The sequence below is a fragment of the Acanthochromis polyacanthus genome, chromosome 12, assembly GCF_021347895.1.
Source record: "Acanthochromis polyacanthus isolate Apoly-LR-REF ecotype Palm Island chromosome 12, KAUST_Apoly_ChrSc, whole genome shotgun sequence".
NCBI lineage: Eukaryota > Metazoa > Chordata > Actinopteri > Pomacentridae > Acanthochromis > Acanthochromis polyacanthus.
This window is the reverse complement of record NC_067124.1, coordinates 30,126,751-30,142,470: the sequence shown is the minus strand read 5'-3', so window position 1 is coordinate 30,142,470 and position 15,720 is coordinate 30,126,751. Positions and strand designations below refer to the sequence as shown.

The 15,720-nt window shown below is 37.0% G+C and overlaps 1 protein-coding gene across 1 annotated transcript in view; it reads left to right on the top strand.

The window, feature by feature from the left end:
- The window catches only part of col6a4a (collagen, type VI, alpha 4a), an 89,042-nt gene that overhangs the window by 10,140 nt on the left and 63,182 nt on the right, over positions 1–15,720 (top strand). The window contains exon 2 of the mRNA XM_051956925.1: positions 860–911. The gene's annotated coding sequence lies outside the window, so the exon portion shown is untranslated. The remainder of the gene's footprint in view (positions 1–859; positions 912–15,720) is intronic.

Genomic DNA, 15,720 nt, shown 5'->3' with positions numbered 1-15,720 from the left:
AAATGAGACATATGACAAAAATGGGATAAAACACTAAAATGAGAATTAAATGACTAAAACGACACAATTGAGGTGCAGAATTACCAAAAGGAGAGGCAAAACAATGGAGAGAAGACAAAACTGTCTGAGTTTGAACCTCCATGTTTTTGTAGTACTCTTAACACCTGTGGACACTTGAAAAATTGTTGCAACTTGATTCAGTTTTAAATTTATTTACTTTTTTTTCCCTAAGTTTAGAATTTTAGAAATGCCAAAAAATGACGAAACAAAAAATAACAAAAACAAGACGCAAAACAACAGACGCAACGACATAAAAACTGCGCAAACGACATAGTAAATGAGGCAAAACAACACAAATATCACACAAATGAGGTGCAAAATTTCCAAAAGGACAAGCAAAACAATGGAAAGAAAACTGTCTCAGAGCTTGTAGAAGCTGTAAATATTTAGAGTATATGGAGCCTCCATGTTTTTTGTAGCACTGACGACACCTGTGGACACCTGTGACAAAAAATGTTGCAAGTTGATTCACATTTTGCAATATTTTTTTTAAGTTTCGAAACAACAAAAGATGGAACCAACCAAAATGAGACACAAAATGACAAAAGAAACAGAATGACAAAAACAAGGCAAAACTACAGAGACAGAACAACAAATATGTGACGGGGGCAGAAAACACTCAGGGGTTGAACAGAGTTTGGTAAAATCAGGGGGAAACTGGCCCAAACAGCTGCTACATTACAGAGAAACCTCCAACCTGGTGTTGTAGTTGTGTATTCCAGGTCAACGGCAGCAGTTTTGTGCAGCGAGAGTCTTCCGTCTTGGTGTTTAATTATCTTTATCTTGTTTTGTGCTGCAGGTTCTTCAGAGTGTCTGAGCCTCCTGCTGAAGTGTCCTTGAGCAAGAACCAGGTTAGTCGTCATCCTTGTCATCTGTAAGGCCGACAGCTGTTTGGTTTCTCTTTCTCAGCTGCTCACCAGTAGAATAGGTTTTCACTGCATCATGAATCTTACGTTCAACACTTATAGTCAGCAATAAAACCTCCTGTGTTTAATGAACATGTCACCGCAGGCACCAGGATGTGTCTTTTCTTCTTCTGTGGTGCTTTCATCTTGCCTCAGAGGGATTATCCTCTGCCAGCTATGTGGAGAATTTTGTGGGTTTTTGGAGCCTGCAGTGGAAGTGTATTGAAGTTGGTGGTAAATCAGCACCAAGTGATGATCGATTCTCTCCGAGGCCTTTTGTGGGAAACCAATTTGTGGCTCTTTGTGTGTTTGTTTTGAAGTATTTGTAAAAACTTTTAGCTTTCTCCTAGATGGTCCTGCACTCTTCTTCTGCTGAGAAAATTCGTGAAGGGGAGTTTCCCGCAGAAACCCATCAGAAATACTTTAAATTTTGAATCCTTCTTACTGCCTGTTTCTTGTTTAACATGTGGACAAGTTTCCACATTTGTGCTGAATTCTGATGTTTGCTCAATTTGGCAGAATCTCTTTATTTTAATGGGAGATTTAACAAAGAAGCAAAAAGTGAAGAGATTGCATTTGTAGGTGAACAAATTCAAAATCTTTTAATCTTAAAAAGCAGGTCACAGTCATTTCACAGGGTTCAAACTGGCCGAATGCAGACTAAACAAATTCCAACATTGAGACTTAGTCTGGTCTTATCAGGCTGAAAGCAGTGAAAGAGCAGCTCCTCCTGCTTTCATATAATCATGCAGGAAATTCATCAGTGTGCTCTCGCTTTATTGTACAGAAATCTCTGCATTTTCCTGTTATTTCTCACCGCTTGATTAACAAACATGTCTAATGTAATCAGTACATGTACCCACAATTAGATTAGATTAAACTTTGTCATTGTACGTCAGAAGTAGGCAACAAAATGTAGATTGTACATAAGAAGTAACAATATACAGAAGTCTATCATGTAAATATGGTTAATATACAATACGGAGGTGAAAATGGTGCTTTGTAAAAAGGGGAACGGTTATACAGTATGTACAATAGTGCAATGGGATGATTTGAATTATGCACTGTGTGTAGTATGATTGTGTAGTAGTGCAGTAGTACCAACACCTGTTAAAAAATCTGTTTTTATTCTCAGTTTTATAATTTGTAGTTTACGTCATCTGAGGCAAGTCTTAGGCCTCGTGTTCACCTTTCAAGACTCCAAAACAGGACTGAATATCATGCACTCCTTCCTAATTAAAGGTCCTATTGTGAATCTTTGTTTAATGAATGAAAGTCTCGTATGTCTCCGCAGTGTTTCCTTTAGTTTTAAGCTCAAAATTCTGCAAAGATGCTTCATTACATGGTGACTGCATAGCTCCTGGTTATACAGTTGCTCTGAATATCAATCAGCTGCTGTTGTCCCCGCCCCCTTCAGGAAGAAAACCCTCTCTGCATGTGTGACTGATAGCCAGACAACTGGTTTGTAAAGCTGGGAGGCTACCAACCATCAAACACAACAGAAATGGATGTTCACTGTATGGGACCTTTTAATGTTGACATTGTTTCAGAGCACATGATTTAATTGCACTTTCATATTTAACCAAGCAGCTTTCACTTTTGAGTTACACTCGTATCATACAAATCTGCAGCAAAATCAGACTGAAAATAATCTTCAACAGACAATAGAAAAAATCAAAAATGAAGTATGGAAAACTAAAAATTTTAAAAATATTTAATGCCAAAAAAAGTCAATTATTTCAATAAGCCTAGAAATTTTGAATCAATGATCGAAAAAGCACGAGAGGTAAGGTATTTAATGGTAGTATTCTTTTTTTTACAGAAGTGTCAGTTATGTGTATAGAAATTGGAAATGCACATCTAAAATGAAGTAAAAATTTGACAAGTGATGTTTTTCCATCTACATAATGTTTTTTTTTTTTTTACCAGAAGTGTTTCAAAGAAGGATAAATTAAAAAAATTTTTACAACTTAACATTATTTCCATATGTTGTTAATATTTAGTGAAATCACAGAAAAAAAGATTAAATTACATGTTGACTAAAAAGGTAAATGATGCCTTTTATTAGTCATTTGTTCTTTACAGCATTTGACAATAAGATTACACTTGTTTAGTGTGTTTAAATCAGCACAAATACCATTGTTTCACAAATATTTGCCATTATTTTAAAGAAAAATGCTTTTTTTTTAAAGGGCAAAACTGTAACTGTAAAATGTCTATTTCAAAAATCTGTATTTTTACAGATAGTTATTTATTCTTTTGCAATGTTTGAATCTGAAATTAGACTGTTTTTCTGTATTTAAATCGCTTAAAAATATACTTTTTCTAATTAAAAAATGCTGTTATATTCCCCGTTTCAAATTTAGAAAGTTAAAATATTTTACTTTTTTCCACCTTTTTTTTCCCCTAAGACCCTTGATGGCAGATTTTTTTGTTGTTTATGAATTTATTTTACAGTAAATATTGCCCATGCTACGTTCATTTTCTCCTGAAGCTTTTCATTTGGTTTTCAGATCGATTACTCTGCATCTTCTTCAGCTGAGTTTTTTTGTGTCTCCACTGTGTTTCCAATCAGCAGATGTGTTTTATACTACGTCCAACTGTGTTTAATGGACTGAGAACCACTAAAATTCAGGTTCTCCTCAGTGTGTGCAATTGTTTAACACTCCAGTTTCTTTTGTTTCTAATATTTGTGCACGTTCAGCCCCTTGCAGCAGCTCTGTCAGCTTTAAATCTTCCTCACCTCTGATGTAAAATCAAACACAGACTGAGGACTGATGTTTGTATAAACAGCTCCAAATGCCTGAGAGTCCTGCTGGTGTTTTCTGGCAAACTCACTCTGACTGCACTAACATCAGACCACAGTTTATTCGGCCTGTTTTCGATGGAATTTAACTCTATCAGATCTTACCGAAGGCCCAGAGGTGCTCACCAGGGAACTCTAGGAAACCACAGGTATGTTCAATTAGCCGAGTTGTGGCTGGTTTTCCTCTCCTGTGAGGCTGAGTTCGAAGATAAAGAGCATGTTAATTAGCACAGCAGGTTATTAAGGCTGATCAGAGGAGTCTGTCAGATCTGAGCTGATAATAGTTTAATGGGTTTCCCATTTTTTTCAGACCTGCTCTCTTTGTAGGTTCCAGGAATATCTGTTCTCTTTTAAGTGCAGTGAGTTGATTTAATGTGAGAAGCCTCAATATTGTAACAGGAGGCAGCAGCCAGATGAAGTCAGGAGGTTTGTGGCTGGTTTTTGTGTGCTCTGGCGGCCATGTTGACAGGCGTCGATGAGCAGTTTAAAGCTCAGTCTGATTGGTGGCCTGGTTCTGACTGGAACCATCGTCCATCTGGCAGTTTGCGTGATTCAGTAACATCAGATATGTGATGTGAAGTGTCCTGAGATGACTGTTCGTGGTGGGAATTTTTTCTCATTAATTCTGTCAGATGGAAATCACTTCGTGTAACTTTATCATGTATGAAGGAGCTTTGCCATGTTGACTAATTTGTCTGCTCACCTCATCGTCACCCCTTTAATAACACACCAGCTGATGTAACCAGTCAAAGGTAAAATTTATGTTTTCTTGGACATAAATGTCCTTCTGAGACCAACTGGTGCAGAGCTAAAGTTTACTTAAAGACTGAAAAGAGGGAAAAAAGTGCAAAAAGGTAAAATCTTTGAAATACTTGCACAGAGACAAGCTATTATCACTTGTATTTTTGAAAATGTGTAGCACAAAATAATAATTCAGTGCATAAATTAGTTCTCAGGCCGAACAGTTTTGAACTCAGATGCTTATTTGCGTGTCCAGATGCTGAGGAAAAATCACATCAGACGGGTTTCAGTGCAACTTAATCCGACCACCAGAAGCCTGTTTTATTAAAGGTGGCTCAGGATGTCTTCGTACAGCTGTGACTGGAAGACTGGAGTCTTTTTATGTTGTCTTCGTAATACACTTCTTTTTTTTCCTCTTAAGCTGTGAGGAAGAAGAAAATAGAGTCAAAATAGTAGAAAAATCTAAAAATTATGGAGAAAAAAATTCAAGGAGAAGAGGTTTTTTTTTTTTTTAAAAAAAAAAGGAAACTATGTAAAAAAAAAAGCAAAATGATAAATTTTAATAAATCAATTTTTTTAATGAAAAAATACAAATTGAGGCAAATTCTGACCTAAAAAATGTTAATCTTAAAAAGCTAAAAAAAAATTGCGTTTCAGAATGTTTCCCTGTTTTGTTAAATTACAAATAACTAGTAAAAAATAAAGAATATTTAGGAAAATCCTCTTCAATTCCTTTAATCAAGAAAACCTCTTTGTTAACCAGAATAAACTGAACTGATATGATTTTTTTTTCCACATTTAGAGTTCATATTTTCTACATTCTGACTTTAATGAGCTGCTGAGTTACTGAAACGTCTGAGTTTCACAGTCTTGGATCAGAAAACCAAGCACAAATAAATATGTTGACTTATTGTATTTATTCAGTTTGTCTCCGGAGCTGACTGATGCATCTTAAATCTGATCTAAAGCGTGTTTTCTGCACTCAGATTCCTGCCTCTATTCTACATGTGGCTTTATTGTACATGAGCACATTTATTTTCCCGCCCATCCTGAAGTCCTTAAACCCCACAGCAAAGACGAACAATGTGAGCTGGTCTGGTTTCAGAGCCGAGTCGAGGCTGTTCTCTATCAGCGCTGCTCCAAACATTCACTGCTATACGTTGAAATAACAAATTCCTGGGTTTAGATTAGCGAGAGCCCCAACATCTGCCTTTCAAACACTTTAATCAGCGGCAGTAAACCACCAGGGAGAAACAACATCCACAGCGCCAAGGTTTGGTAGTACAAAGGGCCACATCCAGGGCGTCCTTGGTGTTTGACAGCAACGTTGCAGCTTCAGCTGAGGGTCAAACACTGCGTTAAACTGCCGCCACACATGGTAGTGCTTTGTAGAATATTCTCACTCTGTCATTCATGTATTCACCAGTGACTGAATGAAGGTCAAAGCAACTTAGTTACCCGGCACCTTCATGGAGGATTCTAACCAAACACACCAGATACAGTGCATTTTAGCTAAATGTTAGCCTAGCCAGCTAGACCCATGTTTCTGAAGGCGCAAGGGTCTAGGCACGCTCGACAGGGAGGGAGGCGGGCTAAAAGGTTGTCTATCAAATCACTTTGCAGCAATTGGGTAGGTATACAACCAATCAGCGCAACGAATAGGCTCCTAGAGCGCCGGAAATCAGAGGATGCGGCAGTTTGGTGAAGCCTTATTTATACAGTCAATGGGTGAAGCTCAAGTATATTACAGACATGTTAACAGAAAGATTATTCAGAGTCGGTGCTAATGGAGCTCAACGACTGTTGTCGTTTTTGTTGTCGACCCTGGCAGAGAATTAAATTCGTTGCCGTGGGTTGTCTAGCGTGGCTAGGCTAGTTGTTTCCGATTGTTTCTGTCAGAATCGTCGCGCCTCTGTCGTCACTTAGTTACGCCCGCCTTCTGACTCTACACTTCATGGTGATTCGTCCGGCCAGTTTTAGGAGCATCCAGCCACGAGCCTTAGACCCACCCTGGCAGAGAATTAAATCCGTTGCCGTGGGTTGTCTAGCGCGGCTAGGCTAGCTAAATATCGCTTTATGGGCAGAAGTTTATCGGCATATTGTCCAAAAAAAAATGATAATCAGTTTTCTAAATCCAGTGTTAGTGTCTTCTGAATTGCTTTGCGTGACCAACAATCCAAATATATGTAGTCTACTGTGACAGCAGTCAGAGGCAGGACTCCAGACTGTATATATGACCACTTTTTGAGAGCGTGTGAGTTAAAATCTCATGCATGATGGTCATTAGTTTGACAGGTAGCAGCTGTTTTAGCATAATGATGGAAAGTCTTACTACTTCTTTGCTTTTTCTGACATGTGAAATCATACATTTATCTGTTCTGATGGTGAAGTGTCTGAATATTTTGAAAAAAAAAGTAAAATGAGGAAAGAGCAGGAGGCTGGTGGAGAGGGAGAGACACCACGTTAACCAGTAAAGAAGAAAAACCGCTACATTCAATCAGCGGAGACACAAAAGCTCTTGCAGTTTAAAGTTTGCAGAATCGATTAAACGGCTTTTTTATTCAAGTTTTTATTTATTTGCGTTCAAATATGGTCAAAAATATCTGTATTCATGTCACGTCACGTCATGCAGTGTCCTTTTGCATCTTTTTTTGGACTGTATTAATCACTTCATTGCGTTGTTAGGTTTCATTTTGCATCTTATTTTCATAATTTTGTGCATAAATTTGGTCCATTTACATCTTATTTTTATCTTTTTTATTGCCTTGTGGTTGTTCAGAGTCATTTTGCATCTGATGTTGGTCGTTTTGCTTCTATTTTGCTAATTTTTGAGTGTAGTTTTGCTCATTTTGTCTTATTTTGGTATCACTTGTGTCTAATGACATTCTGGTCATTTTGCATGTTGTTTTGGTCAGCTTCAGTGCAACAGCACAAGTGAGTCATGCTGCATGATGAAGTTTACCTCATCATTTTTGCATCTTATTTGTCATTTTGCGTTTGCTTTTGGTCACTTTTATTGTCTTGTGATTGCTTGGGATCATTTTTCCGTCTTATTTTGGTCATTTTGAGTGTGATTTTGGTCATTTTGTCTTATTTTGGTTACGCTAACTAGTGTCTTTTAATGACATTTTGGTCACTTGGCATCTTGTTTTGGTCGGCTTCAATGCAACAGCTTGAGTTAGTCATGCCGTATGATGGTTACCTATATTTCATAGCCGATTAAAATCGGTAAATCACAATTGGTCTTTAATTATACAAAATTTGTCCACACTTACTCAAAATTGTCTATAATTACTGAAAGTGTTCAAAATGACTTGAAATTTGAACAGAATTGCCTCCAAATTGGTCTACAATTACTCAAAAATTGTCCAGAATTACTCTGCTAAATATGAATAAAAGATTCAAGTAACTGGAGTTAAAGAGTAGTTTTATGCAGAACACCCTCACAATATGCTGGTGTTGCATGTTGTTGAGTCCTGACACATGAAATGTTCCACAGTGTCTTTCACATCTTGGAAGTCAGTTTTTGATTAATCCATCACTAATTTAGTTCACTGTTGTTCTGATTTCACAGGAGGAGAAACGGACACATAAAGCCGATCAGCACGTATGCTTCATTATGATACAGAAAGTGTAACAAACAGCTCACTCCATTCCAACATGTGTGTTCAACATGTGTAGCTGTCAGGGTAATCTCTGCCTCATCCAGAGTCAGTCCTAATTATGGAGCTGTGAGCCTTCGAGGAAGGTTTTCCTCCTGGAGGGTCCGATGACGAACTCTGAGAGCAGATGTGAGCTTACTCTGTTGTTTTATATGTTGTTGTTTTTTTCTCATTAAAGGGAATTTTTAACAGTTGTTGTGATCTTTTTAGGGCATTCGCTCAGTGGTTGTAGTAAAATTCCGATCAGTCAGACTGTTTCCAGCTGTGCAGGTAATCCCTATAAGGCAGCTGTCTGAGACCTTAAACTCTGCAGCCCTGAGTGGAGTTTCTGTCACTAGAATAAAACCCTCCATTGTCGACCGCTTCTACAACAAGAATTTAGATGTGATGGAAGTTCAGCACGCTGTGGAGGGTTTGAGTTGTAATCTAAGTTCCGATCAAACTAAAAGGCCTCAAAATCTGTGCCTTTAAAGGTCCCATATGGTAAAAATCCGCCGTTGTTGTGTTTTGTAAAGCCAACTAGATTGCCAGCAGGAATTTTAATTAGCTTTTTTGTGCTCTCAAACTTGTCCAAAACGACTCATAACTCCTCCACAGTTAAAAAAAATCTGTTCTAAAAGACTCAAACTTTTCACAAACTTGTCCAAAATGACTCAAAATGTATCCAAATTGACTCATAAATTCTGCCTGCAAGAGTGAACAAAAGAATCTTCATGCACTTGAACTTGTCCAAAGTGACTCGACACTAATCCAAAATGTCTTCAATACGACTCAAAATTAGTCCAAAATTCCTCAAACTTTGTGCAAAATGACTTGAAGCCTATACAAAATTATCTAACAATTGGTCAAAATGACTCAAAATTTGCAAAAAACTTACTCCATCAATCAGAATGCCTTATATACCCCTTTAAATTTGTCCAAAAGTATCCAATATGACAGAAAACTTCCAAATTTACTTAATGTCTTCAGTGTCTCAGAATTTTCAAATATTACTTGAATGACTTCAAGTTTGTTTTTGCATCTGTCTTTGGTCATCTTGTGGCTCTTTGTCTTGTCTGTTTTGTGGTTGTTTTTTGTTTCCCCTGATTGTTTTGTCTTGTTCTAGTTTTTTGGTCTTTTTGTAGTAGTTTTGCATCCGTTTGTGGTTATTTTGTGACTCTTTGTAGTAGTTTTGTCTGTTTATGGTTATTTTGTGTGTGTTTGTGGTCGTTTTGTATCTCTTTATAGTAGTTTTGCCTCTGGTTATTTTGTGACTCTTTGTAGCAGTTTTGCATCCGTTTGTGGTCTTTTTGCATCTTTGTGACTCTTTGTAGTAGTTTTGCCTGTGTTTGTGGACATTTTGTGTCTCTTTGTAGTAGTTTTGCATCCGTTTGTGGTCGTGTTGCATCTGTTTGTTGAGCTCATTCTTGGTCCTCCAGTTGACCTCCACGCATCCGTCTCAGTTGTAATGTCAGTGGAGCATCAGTGGGAGGAAATCCTTCAGATTGTCCATCCCGCTCTGCTCCGTCCTGCAGGCCTGATTTCAGCTTGGACCGGCGTTCTAAACAATGAGGCTCTTTAACATCAAACACTTCGTCCATACAGCCGAACTGCTCCGACTCTGACTAAATAAATACAGTCACAGCGCACCGAGGAGGTCTAAGTAAATGGAGATGAATGTAAACGATGCAGAGACCCTCCTTCAGTCCCTCCTTACCTTCACATGCTTCACATTAGAGCCTCCTCCTCCTTCGCTCTCAGGGCCTCAGCAGTTTGGCAGGTGATTAAACACAGGCTGGAAACTTGTTCGTGGGGGCGGAGAGCGCCAGCACACGTTTGTACATGTACTCACACACAGGGAAGTACGCCTAATGTCTTCCATAAAAGAAGGCGTCCACTTGCAGTACTACCGCTGGTTACTGTCACTTTTACTGTTTTCACTCTCGAAGGCCCTGAACAGAGACGGACACTTCGACTTCCAAGGAGTTCTGCTGGAAAATAGTCATAGACGAGCTTCTTGGAATTCTTTAGCGGTTGTAACCAGTTGGCACATGTAGTGAAGTCTGAACTACAAACATCCATGCCAAAGTCTTTTTTTTTTGTTTTTTTGTTATTTCCATTGAATCAGGCTGCAGGAGGGAACCTAGAAGTGTGATGAGTAACATGTGATACAGCTTGGGGAGAAAAAGGAGGAGAAAGAGGAACTCAAGACTAACATTTAACAGTGTAAACATGTGGCTCGTTGTAAAAACCTGTAAAACATGTTTTTTAACTGCCAGTGCTTAACAATTTACTGTTATTTTACTCATTATCCCTTTTAAATTGCAAATTCTTACTAGTAAAATCATGAAACAAAACTAGAAATTCGCATGTTTTTCATAAGAAAACGGACCAAAACTGTAACCAATATCCAAAAATATTTATTTTTATAAATGGTGATGCTTTTTTGTTGTTGTTTTTTTTTACATCATAAAATTGCACAGTTTATTTTATGTAAATTGTGATAAAATATTTTAAATATTTGTGGTTATTTGAAAGAAAACTGTGTATTGTGGATTACCAAATGGTAATGTTTGTAAGCTTTTTTTGTTTTGTTAAACAACAGATAATATGTAGTAAAATCTGATTTTTAAAAAGTAATAATTTACATGTTGGGGGAAAAAGTCGGCCAAATAAATGTTTTTATTTTTTTTAAATCTATATTTTTGTAAATAGTGTTTTGCTCTTTCACGAAATTTCACCATAAAATTACACAGTTTTAAATCAACAGAGATTATTTTACAGATGTTTATTTGAAATAAATAAATATGTATGTTAAGGATTGACAAATAGTAAATGTTTTTTACGTTTAAGTCCACATCAAACTCTGTTCTTATAAATTGTAATTTGCTCTTTCATGACATTTGACCATAACATTACACCGGTTTTACACTGTCTTAAATCAGAAAAAAAAAATTAATTCATAGTTATTACAAGAAAGCTTCTCCATATTTAGGATTGTTTTACAGATTTTCCCTTTTTTGTTGAATTACAATGTCTGGTAAAATCACAGAAAAAAAATGCAAATTTGTGTGTGGACTGTAAAAAAAAAAAAAAATCTACTAATGGATTTGGATGAAATTTTCAAGGAAAGTCAGAAATGGCACAAGGACCAAGTGATTAGAATTTGGCAGTGATGTGGCTTATAGTCTGGATCCACGGATTTGTTAAAGATTTCTGTATCGCTGACAGATAGCGACACAGCATCACTGTAACTTTGACAACAAATGAACACTGTCAGCTTCCTGCTGATGATCACATGATTGCGACACTAATACAGATAGACTGCTGCCGACTAACTTGATAACCATATTTAACATATGTTACATAAAATAACCGACTTATCGGGACTTATCCATCAGAAATGGCAAAAGGAACAGTTGATTTAAACTGTGGGGGTGTTTTCAACTCCCATGAATTCCTGCGTCCTGTGACATATTCAGGTCATAGGATTTGGTGTCCGTACATAACGTACACATGCTTAACAGACCTGTGCTCAGCTCAAGGTCCTTTTGTTTGTGGGTACATTTATATTAAATGGACACATTCTATGTTGCTGTGATTTCTGATCATCAATGACATAAACAAATGCTGCATTTCTTAAAATGCCATATTAGGGAATGAGCAGCCTTCGTGGAGTACTTCGTCTCTGAGCGCTCTTCTTGTTAATATTTGTTGTGGTTGATTTTATTGATGGCATGCAACTTGTTTATCTGAGTCGATTGATTGATTCAGATACAGAGAAATGACCAGTCAGCTGTTTATTTGACAATGAGCATGTGTCACACAAATAGCCATCTAAACACTGACTGTTGATTGACAGTTTACCCTCATTTGAGTCACCTCAAGTCACCTTTTTTTTTTCTTTCAGCACACTGAACTCCCCTTTTGTTTTCACATTCATTCTGATATGTTGAAAATAATCCTGTTCAGTTTGAGGCAGCTAATCCTTTCTATGGAAGGGAAAACCCAGAGATTGTATAATAGTAGCTGCTGAACTGTTGCTGTAATCTCAAGGATCAAATCCAGTCAGAGGAAGGCATCTGTGTCTCTGTGTGTAGTTGAATACAGATGTGGTCTCTCCATGGTAAATGGTAAAACAGATGGACGAAAAATCAGTGTTCCATGTCAAATCATCAAATATTAAGAGCAATTTCTAATCAGTCATCTGATTTTCCTGAAACTTTTACAAAATTTGGTCACCATTCTTTCGAAACATATTCACTCATTTGCTGTTGTGATGATGGAGAGCGCCACCATCAAAATCTCCCGTAACGCTATAAAATATCATGTTTGGGCAAAAGAAGATTTATGCAGAAACTGTTCAAACTAGTTTTCCCACATTACTGAAGGGAACTTTTCAAGTGTTACCCATTTAACTCTCTTAATTGTTTATAGTCATAGTTTTTAAGTTGACAAGCATTTAAAAATTTAAGTTCCTTCAATTAGATTTTCTACATTATTTTTTTATTGCATTGAAATAGCTTAGGAAAAGATCCCCTGACTTATTTTATACAGTGTTTGGAATGGGGAAAAAAATGAAGCAAGTTGTATCAATGTTTTTGCATTCAGACAACTTCTATAAAATTATGTTCAAGCTACACTGAGTTGAAGGAATTTTAATTACGAACACAAATTCAGCTGTTCTGACTAGTTTTCCCACATTACTGAGAAGAATGTTTTGCTTGTTATATACTTAATTAGTGTTTAAGTGGGCAATTTAAAAAATTGCTCCATTTAAATTTCTTAGCATCATTTATTATTTTAGTGTTTTTGTTTTCTTAATTGTTTCGAAGAAAATAATTCAAGTACAAAACTATGCAGGTTTGTTTAGTAGGTAGATGTGGGAACCTGAGACCTTGAAATCAAGCAAAATTAAAAGTGTCAAGCCAGTTTCATTAAGTTACCTTAAACTTGATTTTAGTTCGAAATCACCTAATGCAAAAAAAAGACTTTAAATTACACACATTAGCAAGTTGAGGCCAATGCATTAACACAACCCATGAAAATGTTTGCAACTTAAACGATTTATCTAAATCAGTCAATTAGATTTTTTTTTTTTTTAGTCTTGCAATTTTGCATTTACAGAAGTGTTGGAATAGATCCCTTGAATTACTCTTACTTTTTATGCTTTCTGTTAGATTGTAGTGTGAAATCTGGTGACTATAAAGACCACAGGAGCATTTTTATTGAACCATTCAGTGAGTCTTCTTGCTCTGTGGAGAGAGGACTGTGATTTCTTCCCTCTGAAGGGACAGTTGGACCCAAACCTGCCTGTGAATCTTTAGATTTGTGTCCCGTCTCCAGCTCGTCTGGATGATTCTCTGGGCAGGAGTTGAGGATGGATGCAGTGAGGAGGGAGGTGGTATAAAGCAGCAGGGATCTCTGTGTCTGCTGCTCATCCAGCCTATTCTCATGACATTTAAATAGTTTGTGACCTGTGATGTGGCCAGACTCTGTCTGCTGCCCACAGATCGCAGGAAATGGCACCATTAGGCAGTAAGCAGAGCCAGATGGCACCACGCTCTGAAGTCTCCTGGATCGAAATGGTTTGAATTCATTTGGCTGCCGGAGCCGCAGGCTTCTCTGGAGCTTCACATGAGAACATCAGGCGAACATCAGCACTTTAGCGGAGTTATAGACTTTGTCCCAGCAGTCGTCTGAGCTGTTTGTTTCTCGTCACTCAACTCTTTCTGGAGAAAACGGTCGACGATGCTGGAAAGAGGCAGAGTTCTGTACATCTTGGTCTCTTAATTAGTTTTACAAGCACCAGATTAAATCAAAGACTTCAAATGAATGTTCAGAGCTACAGAACACTCAATAAAGAAGATACTCAGACTAAAAGAATGTGTTTAGTGAGCTGTTAGTCTTCAGTATCCAGTAAACAGTGGAGCTGCAGCAATTAATCAGAGAGTCATCAACTAATAGGGTGATCTGCAGCTGTCTTTATAATTCAATGATCAATCTGAGCAATAATAAGTGTTTAATTTATTTGATTTCAGCTTCTTAAATCTGAATATTTTCTGGTTATTTTCTTCCTCTCTGACAGTAAATTCTATCTTTGGACAAAACAAGACATTTGAGGAAACTGATCCACATTTTTGCCAATTTCTGACATTTTAGACACCAAACAACTAATCACTTAGATATTTTGATAATTGATTAATCAGCTAGTAAAAAAAAGAGAAACTAGACTTTAAAAAAAAAAATTGCTTAAAAACGGTACAAATGTTTAAATAAATATATTTTAAATGCAAAATATATTTTTAAATGATGCATATTTTTGATCTTTAAAAAAATCACTGATCAGCCAAACAACTTGTCAGTTAATTATGAATTAATAAAACCAGGTATAGAGATGTGACTTTTTCCTCAATTTATCAGTTTTTAGGTGTAAATTAGCATTTAATATAATGAATATACAGTTGATATACTGATTTTAAGGTGAAAAAAGGTAATTTATTAGAAAAAGTGAATGTGATATTGTTTATTTGGAGGTTTTACTGTTTTGTTTTTTCCATAATCTGCATTAATTGGCCTATGGAAGAAAAAAACATGACTGATAGCCTTTCATGTGAACCTTTGAAAGGATCTTTATTTCATGAGTGGAGGTGAGAATTCAGTCAATGAACTAATTTACAAATCAGTTGCTTTTTAATGAGTAAAAAGCCACATATAACATGAAAACCACCCGTACATTTTCACCTTTGTTGCAAATTAAAGAATAGGATTCCTGTTTGGTTAAGGAAGCTGAAGCAGAGGTGGGATGACCTCGACCCTGACTTCCGTCAAACCCTCTGGTGATTTCGTGATCCGGCTGCCTCGTCTCATTTCACAGCTGCCATGCATGTAAAGTGAGCATCCTGTGCAGTATCAGCGTAATGAGCGAAATTATGTCTCCTCGAACTCTTCTAATCCGAGTGACATCAGACCAGAACCACAGAAAATACTAAATCAGAGTTTGTACAGCAGAGACGATAAATCAGCTCAGAACAGCAGGAAATGATTAAACCTGTTGATTGGACTGTGCGTGACCTCTGTGGCAGAAAAATAAAATGTGCTGCAATGCTATGGCAGTTTAGGAAGTTTGTGGGGTCACAGAGATGTTGGAGGAGGGTTTGAAAATCCAAAAACTGTTTCCAAAAAAGCAGAGATGGTAGAAATATAAACAGAATGTTCTAAAGTTTAAGATTTCTCAGTTTAACCTACAGTCTGTGTGCGGGTTTTGCTCATCTTTCACTGAATTATAAAGTCCTGCACCTCTATGGAAACGGCACAACCATGACAAGAAGTGGAGATAACCCAGAAATGTCTTCATTCACCAACATCGGAAAAGGAATGGTGGCTCTATGTACTATAGATATTTCACTATTTATGTTTCAGATTTGTTTCTGTTCTCTTACACTGCCTGCAGTTCATCTGAGGTATCTGAATTTTTGCCATGTTACTGTTGGTCACACTTAAGGCCTCTACACACTATGCGATTTTAGCAATCTTGTAAGTTCACAGCTTGCTACACTGTACGATA